The following is a 12,172-nucleotide window of genomic DNA, read 5'->3' as shown; positions in this document are numbered from 1 at the left end:
CTTCCTCCTGCCCCTGAAAAAAAACTGGGTGGGTTATCCTGGCTGGGCCTGTGGGTGCTGTTGGTTACAGTTGGGGGCTGCAATGGCCCTTTCAGTATTATTAGGCATGTGTGGATGGAGGACTGGAGAAATTCGGATCGCTCTGCAGTTTTTAAACCAGCATTCACTTTTGGTTTGGGGAGGGAAAAGGGGGGGGGGATGCACTGCCAATCAATTTGTGAGTGAGTTTTTGGGCTGTCTTTGGACTCTAGACAATTTTTATTGGAGGAGCGTTTTACAACCACCTTCCAAGCACGGGCCAAGAGAGGATGCAGGCACAAGTAGGTGCTCACTTCATTCACTCTCAAAGTCCATGTCCGGGGAGCCGAACATTGGCAAGTTGACCTTCAGGAAGACCAACTGCTCAACTGTCCAGGGTTGCAGGCGATTGCGATGTGGGCAGACAATGTCGCCCATATGTGAAAAGACGCGCTCGCTCTACAAGCTCGTCGGTGGGCAGGAGAGGAACGCCTTGGCCATGGAGGAGAGGGCCGGCCAGACCCCCTCCTTCGTGACCCAGTAGTCCAAAGGAGACGCTTCCTGCGGCTCGAGGGGCTCAAAAAGATAGTCCATCACCATCGCAGCACCCATCTCCGCTCTTGGTGCCCTACCGCTCCTAGAGGGGCCAACGACCCGCCCGATGAATGTCACCTCAGCACTCCTCGTGGCATGAGTCTGGTGGGAAACACTGCGTAGCTGGGGAGGCTGGGGATGAACAACAGCAGTGGAAGTCGCAGATGAGCTGCTTCCACCCCCCTCCTCCTCAATTACCGGCACTGGGGCCCCCTGACTCTGGAATGCTCGACCTTCTGGGAGAGCTCGTCTCGCCAGCGATCGAGCTCGTTGGCCCGCTCGGCGACTGTGCCCTTAAGGCGCGGGTCTAACATGGTCGCCATCATGTAGACCTTATCCTGGGTGAAAGTCTGAAAGCGGGCCTCGAGCCCTTCCTGCAGCCTAACAACCAGGGCATGCACCACTGGAAGAACGTCTGCACGGCCTTGAGCTGGCACTAGAAACGAGGCCAGGTCCTCACGGGCCATCTGGACCATGGGGACGACCAGTGCGATGCTCGCCGTGTCAGACGAGAGCATTTCTGTGTAGGTCTTGAAGGGCCCAATAACCTCCACAGTCTGAGAAATGACCACCCAATCCTCTTGGGTGAGATGTGTTAGGGAAACTGCTCTCAAAATAACTTGGGGAATTAGACTGAGAGACAGCTAGCCCAATAGGAATCTTTATTATCTGTGTATACCAGGCTCAACCATTCAGAGAGTCAATGCTCAATAAACATGGACTCTAATTTAATGAAAACCAATTGTAATTTATTTAGAATAATATTTCTTTCATACAAGATAAAAATACAAAACATTCACACATTCATACAGGTCTAGGAAAAATAGATAGATTGATAGGGACACATATCAGGGTAGACTTACAGGGCGATATTTACCATCGTAGTTCTTCCAGGAAGGTTCCAATGGCGACATGAGAGGACAGGGGAAATGGACCCAAAACTGTGGCCAGAATTGGGGATGGATCTAGACAGCGGAAGGTGGGTTGCTGAATAGAAGGCACACATGAGTGGAGTTGGGTCAGAGGTTAAATAGGCTTCCTCAGACCCTAAGGGACTGGGAGGTCTTGGGGAGGAGCAGGGGGAGGCTCTATGATGACCAAGGAGGCTGGACATCCCTTGCTGACACCTAATTGGATGCCAGTTTTGACCAATGAACTTCACCTTAGTCTGGTGAAGCTGGAAATTTCCAAGCTGCGATGCTGCCTGGGGCGGCTCCAAGGTATTAGACTAGGGTGAGAATGGGAATGGCTGGATACTTAAGATTAAATGGGATTAGCTGGGAAGGTGACAATAGGGAATCAAATGCTGGCCTAGGTACCACCCGGTGTAGACAAAAGACTTGATGGAGACAGGAGATGTCCTTCCTCTTTCTCATCTTCTGCTGGGCAAGATTTATTGTTCTGGTATTGCTGAGCAATTAGGATCAACAGTGGAGCTATTAATCCATTCATGAGGTAAATGGGTTGCTTGCAGGCTCAGGGTGTGTACGTGTGACTTTCCCACTAAGAAGGAATGAGTTCAGCCTGGTAGGGTATGCTTGGGTCAGGAAAGCAAGCTGGATTCTGCTGTTGTTAGCTTTAGGTCCATGGAGCCAGGCTGGAAACATGGTGGCCTGGCTTCTTCCACTGCAGTGGCCAAGACTGGGCACACAAGGAGCAGCTGGAGCATGTCTGTAGTTCTGGCTAACACTCTTCAGAGATGTAGAATGCAAAGCTGCCATATAAGCCTTAGAAACTGTAAGCAAAGTCCACTTCTTAGAGCAGAGGTGTGAGAGTCAAATCTCCAGGCACCCTGGCAACCATGCTGGTGATCATGATGTTCACATGTATGAAAAGTAGGGGGCTTTTCCTCACAGATGGTTCTCATCCCAGAAGACCCTCGTCTCAGAGACAAAGGCATCCAGGGCTGCTCTCTGCTCCACCATGCGCTCCAGCATGGCGCAAGTGGAGTTCCAGCGTGTGCTGATGTCACCGATCAGGCGGTGCCCTGGCACGCCTGTCAGTGTCTGTTTCTCAAGCAGCCGATACGAGTCCGTATTGCTGCGTGAGAAGTGACCCGTGATGCACCGACACTTCTGGAGCAGAAGTCGGTACTCATGGGTCACGGCTAGATACAGACGATCCTTGCTTTTCGTCTGTCCCAATGCGTTCTTAACCACGAGGTGGAGAAGGTGGGCCACGCAAGGAAGGCGTTTTAGGCCCTGACGTTGGACAGCCGCCTTGATGTTTGAGCCACCATCAGTCACCACGAAGCCCGTGGCGACGGGGACGCTGCCTACCCAGCCCTCAGCGAGAGGATGGCTCCGAGAGTGTCCGCCGTGTGCGGCGCGTCGACTGCTTCGGCGTGCAGCAAGGCCCAGCGATAGCCGGCCCGGCGGCCCTGACCCTGCCTGTCGCTACTGCCACCCCCAACCACCTCTCTGGGTTGCCACCAATGCGCAGTCAGGGAGAGATACCCCTCGAATGCATGTTTGGAGGTCCAGATATCTGAGGTGAAATGAACAGTCCCCCCGGCAGCACGGGCAAAATGCTCCTTCACCACAGATCTGGTCACCCTGAAAACAGCTGGCACAATGGTCCTGCTAAGGGTGGTTCTAGCAGGAATTTTGTACCAGGGCGCCAGGTACTCCAGCAACCCCCACACCCCAGGATTCTCGATCACTGAAAATGGAAGCCCATGGGCGACCGACCTGGCAAGGTTCCAGGCGATCACCCTCCTGCCGTGCCTGATTCCCCCTCTTGGCACAGAGGTGCCCCTACCAAACATCTCAGGCAGAGATGCCTGGCGTCCCTGTTCTCCCATGGAATGCTCCTGGAGAGCAGAGGTAGTCGCGATGGGACGGACCTCCTGGCTGGGTGTTGTTGTTGTCCGCTTGGACAACACAGCACCAGCCTGCTTCTCCCCCTTAAGAAGCACCCCCGGGTGGTTCTTCCGCAGGTGATTCCGCATCCCCCCCGGAGTCAGGTGGGCAGGGTCCCGCCCACGACTGATCCGGGCCCTGCACAGCTTGCACTGCGCATAACGTGGATCCTCCATAAGTTGGAAATGCTTCCGTACTTCAGAGGTGAACGGATGCCCAAACTGACTGGCAGGTTGGGTGTCCGCAGCCACCTCCTTTGAGGTGCTCGGGGGAGACACATCGTGTCTCGGGGTGGCAGGAGGGGCTGGCCGCCGGGGGGAAGTGGGTGGAGATGGAGGCACCTCGTGTGTCTCCATCTCTTCCCCCTCCACCCCATGCGGCCTCCCCTCCTGGCTATCCCCTGAAGGACTGCTGGTGCTTGAAGGAACCAAAGAAAGGGGCTGGTCCTCCTCAACCAGCTTCTCCTCCAGTTCCTGCACGACACTCTGCACCCTCCTTGGGGTGATCGTTTTGGACAGAAAACTGTCCCCAAAGCTCATCTCCAAGGAGGGCTGCTCTTGCTGCCCCTCCTCCGGCTGCTGAGGCCGAGCGACATCAGCTGGAGGAGAGACTGCCCGAGCAGCAGACCCCTGCACAGTGCCAGCACCTAATGGCACCTTTGCTGGGGGCGCCCCAGCAGCAGCCTCGATGAAGGGCCCAAGGCGGGCCTTCTTCTTCATCACACTCTGGCCAGAGGTCGGAGTGCTGGAAAGCGGCTGTGGAGTGGCCCCACGCACAGGTGGGGGGGGAGACCTGGGTCCTCCCCCTCCCCTCCACCCCTCTAGTCTTCTCTTTGGCCTTGCCCCCAGGGCCCCTCTTCTGCTGCCTGTCACTCATGTCACCCTTGGCCAGTCTCACAGAACCTGAACTGAGAGTGGGATTTTTTACAAACCTAACTCACTGCACTGTACCCTGAACCAACAGGTGCCCTGACTTCTTTTTAAAAACCCTCCCACCAAAGCTTGTTTATTTGTTTTTTTGGTCCCTAACCTGTCCTTCTTTGGGTTGGGGTAGTAGTCTGGTAAAGTTTAGGAGACTAGGTGATCCTGTCTCTACCTGGCTGCAGTTTTTAAAAGGCTACCTTGAGATGAAGGCAATCCTTGTTATATCCTCCTAGTTAAACTTCTCCTAACTAGATCCTGGGACAAACCTGATTTCCTTGCAAACTAGAAATCAGGTGTCCTCTATAACATGAGAGAAGCTGTGGTTTACCCTATGGAAATCTAAGGATGCACCGGCTTTCAGTGGCTGAAAGCCAGATGCACCGCTGCTGCAACCCTAGTCTCTTTAAAAGGGAGCCTGATGTGGCCTAGTAGTCACGCTGCCTTTTATGAGAAACCTAAAATCTTTTTAAAGCACCCCTATCTGGCCTACTTGAATTGTGAAAGGAGATAAAGACCTAAACTGGATTAATTTTTTTTTAATTTCAAAAAAACACAATCCCTAAAAACACCCTTATTAGTGGGGCAGCCTATTTAGTGGCCCTAGCCAAACCGAGAGCACACTCAGATTCCAAAAATCACTCTATAACAACAAGAAAGTGACCCAGCCCACACACACCCTCGCCAACCCCCACACCAACCAGAGGTAATTTAAAAAAAAACCAAAACAAAACCAGCAGAATCACAAAAGACCAAGCAACTCAAGTGTTTAAAAAGTGGCCTTTCACCAATAAGAAAACTCAGGCCAAATCAGTCAACAACACCCCCACCCCCAGTCCCCCACCCCCAAACCAGGAAAAGTGACAACAGGAAAAAAGGCCAAGCAAGTTTTTAAAAAGTGGCCTTTCACCAATAAGAAAACTCAGGCCAAATCAGTCAACAACACCCCCACCCCCAAACCAGGAAAAGTGACAACAGGAAAAAAGGCCAAGCAACTCAAGTGTTTTAAAAGTGGCCTTTCACCAATAAGAAAACTCAGGCCAAATCAGTCAACAACAACACCCCCACCCCTAAAACCAGAACCAGGAAAAGGCGGACAAAAGTGGCCTTTTAAACAATGAAAATTAGGCCAAACAGCACCCCCCCCCCCAATAACCTGAAGAGAAAAAGTAACGCAGCAGTAACACAACACAGCAGCAACAAATCAAACACTGAAACAGTAAAAAACTCAACTTTTAACAATACAGGAACTCCCCCCCCCCCCAAAAAAAACCCCTTCACCCTAACCCCAAGAAATCCAAGCCACCCAAATCAGGAAAGGTAAAAGGACACTGCACTTTTAAAAGTCCTCTCACTAAATTAAGATATGGGCAAATTAGCAGCACCCCCCACCTCAGGCCCCCACCCCCAGCAGAACCTAACCCCAACCCCAAATAGGCTACCCACCCAGTACTCACCCACCCAAATCTGGGCAAGTAAAGGGACTCTAGTCCTTTTACCAACAAAAACTAAAACAAGAACCCCAAAACTGTCTTACCTTGTCTTCTCTACTCCAGGGAAGTCTGGTAAGGCTGAGTGAGAGAGCAGCAGGCAGCAGCTGAAGCCAAGGGCCAGCCAGCAGCAGCACAATCTCTCACACCAACCCACATACACCAACACAGCAATGGAGGAGTCCAGCCAGGAAGACTCCTTAAAAAGGTTCTCTGGCCCTACAGAGAGCAATTTCAAAAAAAAGCACTGCTCTCTGATTTGCCAGACAACAGTGCTTACTTGGATACCCAAGTAAGCAAAAGATCAAAATAACAACAATGTAGCTGATGGCTGGGCCATCAGCTACACAACAGCCCTGCAAAGCATGCATTTGCAATGCATTTTGCAAATGCATGCTTTGGATTGGCTGCTGGGGCTCCTCTTCCCCCCTCCCCCCCGATCCCAGGGAGGCTATGGGAGAGGCGGGAAGAGGCCACTAAAGGTGGGAAAGTAGGCAAGCAGCTCCAGTGAGGCTGCAGAAGCGACTTTCCCGCCTTTTCCATTGACAGCCGTATACTTCCGAATAGCTGTTCGGCAGTATATGGTGAGCCGTATTCGGCTGCCGCATAATAGGCGGCAATGGGAATCGGCTACGGCCAATTCCGTATACAGCCGAATCAGTGTTGATTCGGCTGTATATACGGTTTGGCCGAACCGAATGCACATCCCTATTGCAGATCTTTACACACCACACTTCCTGGGTCTTGGACTGTCTCTCCATATTGTGCTTTTCCATGTTATTGAAATTGCTTCTGGGACCAAGATTCACAATGGGGACTGTCATCTGTGAGCATTTAACATCCAGCCTAAAGACAATTTCTGTATTACACCATGCATTTTGAACGTCTGTATTATATAATGCATTTTGAATATGACCCAGCCTTAATAAAAATCCTGTGATTTAAATATGTATACATGAAAATCTATGTTTTGATTTTCAAAACTTTTGGTCCTTATACACTAATTTTTTCCTCCATTGAAATGAATTATTTGCTTTAAAGGGAAGCTACATTTCAACATTAAACACGATACTGGTGTTGTTCTATAGCCAGTTTCCAGAAATGAATGGCACTTCCAGACATTTCTAAAGCATACCTACTTTTAAAGGATAAAAAGGTAGTCCCCTGTGCAAGCACCAGTCATTTCTGACTCTGGGGTGACGTCGCATCATGACATTTTCATGGCAGACTTTTTACGGGGTGGTTTGCCATTGCCTTCCCCAGTCATCTACACTTTCCCCCCAGCAAGCTGGGTACTCATTTTACCGATCTCAGAAGGATGGAAGGCTGAGTGAACCCTGAGCCAGCTACCTGAACCCAGCTTCCACCGGGATCATATTCAGGTCATGAGCAGAGAGTTCGGACTGCAGTACTGCAGCTTTACCACTCTGCACCACAGGGCTCTACTTCTAAAGGATACCCACTTTTAATGTGCCTTAGGTAAAACCAGACCAGCACTGCTAAATAGATGTGTTTTATTGATTTAAAATGTCTATTTGCCTACCTTTCTCCTGAACATCACAGGACCCATGATGGGTAACAGCAATATAAAAATGATCTGATAAATATTAAAACAACAGATATGAAAACATTAAAAGGCAATCTAAGAACATCTTATGCCCCCACCGGCAAGGTGTTTCTCTTTTGTCCAAGCTTAGTCTGCCCCTGAAGCTCTCTGGAACAGCTCTGGTTTCCAGCCTTACCTAGAAAGCCAGAAAAGCAGGAGCATCTGGCAATGACTGTGGCAGATAGTTATGGGGCTGTGCCTGCAATGAATAATACACTATTCTCATTCTCAGAGCCATTGTAGAACTGTTTCTGAAAGGGTTTTTCTTAGTTCCTGAAAGGATTCACATTTGTCTACACATGCATCACACACACACAAAAGTGTTTTTAAAAGGTATAAGATTATCTAGCATTTTTCAGTCCCCTCACCACTTTACCAAATCCAAATAGCTTTTCTTGCTTCAGCTGCTTTTAGTCTTTTTGGATTCCAGATGCATGTGGTGCTCTTAGAAATGTGCATTTGGAATTCTGCATAAAAAGTTTTGGGCCTTTGTTGTAAGCTTAAGGTGGGAGAAGTCAGGTGAGAGAAGATACTAATACTGTTTATGCAGCCCCTGCAGAGACTACATGAAGATGACCTCTCTGCTACCTTTGCCCCCAGCTAGCACAGATTCTAGATGGCTTGTGTCTCCTGGACAGATTAGCAAACCGGACTGATAATAACTGATTGTGTTCAGGTTCTGCCTCCTTTCACTTCCTGGGCTGCTCTCTGCCACTTACTATACTGCAGGCATGCCATTACTTGCTCATATTGTTATGCACCACCACTCTAGGGGAGGGTAAGGATCCCTTCAAGGCCACCCAGGTGGGGACGTGCTGCTCTGTTAAGCTGAGGGAGCCATAATGCTTCAATAGACACTGAAAATCCACAGCAGGAGGGAGCTGTTAATCACAGGGTGCAGTAAAATCACCCACTGCCATCTCCTACAAATTATTCTGCCTCATAGCTGCTGCAAAACAAGGCACACATTGCCCTTTTCAGGGAAATGTTTGCTTTGCTTTCTGGAAGTATGGGCACATAGTAAAAGCATGTAACATCTGATAACAATTAGCCACACTCCCAATCCACCAGATTCCATTTCCTTCCTTTATTTAGAAAATTCTGAACTCTAGCCTGCAATTCTATTACTGTACTTCAAGAGATAGGAGGGAACCCAAAGGTCTTGTTCTGAGATTCCTTGTCCAAGCAACGTCTTCCCCTTTCCTATAGAACCATGAACATCCAGTTCTAACATACTAAAAAAAATTTATTGGTTCTACAGCTTAGGGACACACAAAAGTGATTCTAAATGCTACCATCTGCCCCAGTGAAAAGTGAACACAAAAGAATTCCCCAATAAAGTTTAACTCACATGACCTTAATAGTTACCTTGAAGGCATGTCTTTGTTTGGTTTTAATAACAGAATCATAAAGTTGAAAGGAACCTCCGGGGTCATCTAGTCCAACTCTCTGCACAATGCAGGAACTTCACAAATACCTCACCTGCACACACACCCCCCCTATAAATCCCCAGTGACCCCTGTTCAATGCCCAAAAGATGGCAAAAGCCTCCAGGATCTCTTGCCTAGCTGACCTGGAGAAAAATTGCTGACTGACCCCAAAGTGTCAATGAATCTGCATTTCCCTGAGCATGTAAGGGCCATAAGAACTAAGCACTGATGCAGCCCTTCCTCCTTCACATGATCTTCCTAATTCACAGAATTAGTATTGCTGTCACATGGTCATCTAGCCCAGGGATGCCAAACTCATTCGCTAGGAGGGCCACATCTGACACAAATGGAACTTTGTGGGGCCAAGTCATGCGTGTCCTAAATCATAATGCCAGATAGAGGAGATATAAACTTTATAAAGGACACAGATAAACACAATTAAAGATATTTTTAATTTAAAATAAAAACATGCTTAAAACTCATCCAATATATTATTTAAAATGGAAAGGCAGAGGAATAGTGGGATTTGGTAATACAATTTTTAAAATAAAACATCAAGAAAAAGCACAAGGATCACAGCAGAAACTAAAAATACAAAATGCTCTGAGCCTGAGAAAACAATGAAATAGCACTGCAAACTTTCCCCCCTCCCCCGGGGTCTACTCAGACTGGCAATGGCTCTCCAGTGTAATATCCTCCTTTGCTGAGGGTTTCCAGGTTAGAGTACTCACTAGGTCAGGTCCATTGAGCAGAGACAAGCTGGCTCAAAACTTCAACCCTTTATTCGCAGGCATGCAACTCCAGGAAGTATGAGCTTCAGTTGTCTATATAGGAACACTTAAACATAGGGTTGCCAATCCCCAGGTGGGGGCAGGGGATCCCCAGGTTTGGAGGCCCTCCCCCCGCTTCAGGGTCGTCAGAAAGCGGGGGGAGGGGAGGGAAATGTCTGCTGGGAACTCTGTTATTCCCTATGGAGATTTATTCCCATAGAAAATCATGGAGAATTGATCCGTGGGTATCTGGGGCTCTGGGGAGGCTGTTTTTTGGGTAGAGGCACCAGATTTTTAGTATAGCATCTAGTGCCTCTCCCCAAAATACCCCCCAAGTTTCAAAAAGATTGGACCAGGGGGTCCAATTCTATGAGCCCCAAAAGAAGGGGCCCCTATCCTTCATTATTTCCTATTGAAGGAAGGCATTGAAAAGGTGTGCCGTCCCTTTAAATGTGATGGCTAGAACTCCCTTTGGAATTCAATTATGCTTGTTACAGCCTTGATCTTGGCTCCACCCCCAAAGTCTTCTGGCTCCACCTCCAAAGTCCCCAGATATTTATTGAATTGGACTTGGTAACCCTACTTTAACACATTGCAGCACAGACAAAGTTGTAAGGATTTTCCATTAAGGTCTCGGGGCCCTATCTATCTGGGCACAGAGATCTTAACGGATAAATTAATTCCACGTTTTCCTTGCAGCTTTGCTTCCTGCTCCTGCCTGTACAGTCAAAGCAGAAAAGGCAGGGAACTGAAAGAGAAGGGAACTTTGTCAGCCTTGGATCTTCAAATAGTGAGGACAGGAGGGGGAAAAGGGAGGAGAAAAAGCTCTGGGGACCTGATTAAAGCCCTGGGTGTACCGGTTCTGGCCCATGGGCTGGACATTTGACACCCCTGATCTAGCCTTTGTTTAAAAACCTCCAAGGAAAGAGAGCCTGCCACTTCCTGAGGAAGCCTGTTCCACTGAGGAATAACTCTGTCAGGAAGTTCTTCCTAATGTTTAGTTAGAAAGTTTTGATTTAATTTCAACCAAATGATTCTGCCCCAACCTTTTGGGGCAAGAGGAAACAATTCTGCACCATCCTCTAAATCAGGGGTGGCCAAACTTTAGGGTTGCCAAGTCTGACTCAAGAAATATCTAGGGACTTTGGGATTGGAACCGGGAGACTTTGGGAGTGGAGCTGGGAGCAATGGTGTGACAAGCAAGACTGAACTCCAAAGGGAGTTCTGGCAAACACATTTAAAGGGACCGCGTGCCATTTAAAATGCCTTCTCTCCATTTGGAATAATGACGGATAGGGGCACCTTCTTTTGGGGCTCATAGAATTGGACCCCTTGGTCCAATCATTTTGAAACTTGGGGTGTGTTTTGAGGAGAGGCATCAGATGCTAAGCTGAAAATTTGGTGCCCCTACCTAAAAAAATAGCCCCTCCAAGAGCCCCAGATACCTACAGATCAATTTTCCATTATACTCTATGGGAACTGGTCTCCATAGGGTATAATGGAGTGCCCAGCAGATATTTCCCTCCCCCGTCCCCACTTTCTGATGACCCTGAAGTGGGGGGAAGTCCTCCCAGCCAGGGGATCCCCTGCCTCCACCTGGGGATGGGCAGCCCTACCAAACTTTCTTAACATAAGAGTCACATACAATAAATGGGAGATGTCTGAGAGCTGCAAGACATGAACAAATATTACACACATGTCTTTTTAAAAACTCTTAATACTTTCTTTGCACAGAAAGATAAAATACATATGTGTGCACTTTACAACATGACCATGCTAGAAGGACGCTTTTTAAAAAACAAAAGCTGGGAATAACAGTCTCCATAAGACCAGCATAGGGAAAGGTTAGGGAATTATTTTTTGGCCTAGTGGGAGAAGGAAACACACATGAACTGCATAAATCATTGACCACCATTTGCATCATTATGCATCTCTTTTTGTTTTGACACCAAGTTTAGTAAATACAGCTCCTACAGCAGCTAATGAAACTAAGAGGGAACCCTGTACCACCCTCGTAAATTCTGTCCCTCCTTCCAGTGGCTCCCTCGTCTCTTGTGCTCTTTTTCCTCACTCTACATCTCTGGGTGACCTGTGCAGTGGAGAAGAGCTTGCAAACCTGCCTATTTTCCCTCCTTCCCCACTTCAGACATGGAGAAATATTCACCTAACTATGGGTCAGCACTCAGAGGTTGACTTGAGAGCAAGCCTGCATTAAAGTTCCTCCTTAACCTCTGGGAGATGCACAATATGTATGAAAGAGCTGCATATGGCTCCCAAGCCAGTTTGGCCACTTCTGTTCTATAAGGCAGCCCTTCAAGTACTTGAAGATGGTGAACATATCACCTCTCAGTCATCTCCACTCCAGGCTAAACATACCCAGCTTCTTCAACCCTTCTTCATAGGACTTGGTCTTCAGACCCTCACCATTTTCACTGCCCTCTTCTAGATACATTCTAGCTTGACTATATCCTTCTTAAATTGTG

The 12,172-nt window shown here is 48.4% G+C and overlaps 2 protein-coding genes across 2 annotated transcripts in view; both read left to right on the top strand.

Annotated features, from left to right (window-relative positions):
• IPP (intracisternal A particle-promoted polypeptide) overlaps positions 1–12,172 on the top strand; it is a 523,673-nt gene that overhangs the window by 249,429 nt on the left and 262,072 nt on the right. The gene's annotated exons all lie outside the window — the stretch shown is intronic.
• The window catches only part of BTBD19 (BTB domain containing 19), a 110,852-nt gene that overhangs the window by 26,135 nt on the left and 72,545 nt on the right, over positions 1–12,172 (top strand). The gene's annotated exons all lie outside the window — the stretch shown is intronic.

This window comes from Heteronotia binoei, chromosome 2 (assembly GCF_032191835.1).
Source record: "Heteronotia binoei isolate CCM8104 ecotype False Entrance Well chromosome 2, APGP_CSIRO_Hbin_v1, whole genome shotgun sequence".
Taxonomy (NCBI): Eukaryota; Metazoa; Chordata; class Lepidosauria; order Squamata; family Gekkonidae; genus Heteronotia; species Heteronotia binoei.
The sequence above is the reverse complement of the archived record's forward strand: the minus strand, read 5'-3'. Positions and strand labels throughout refer to the sequence as shown.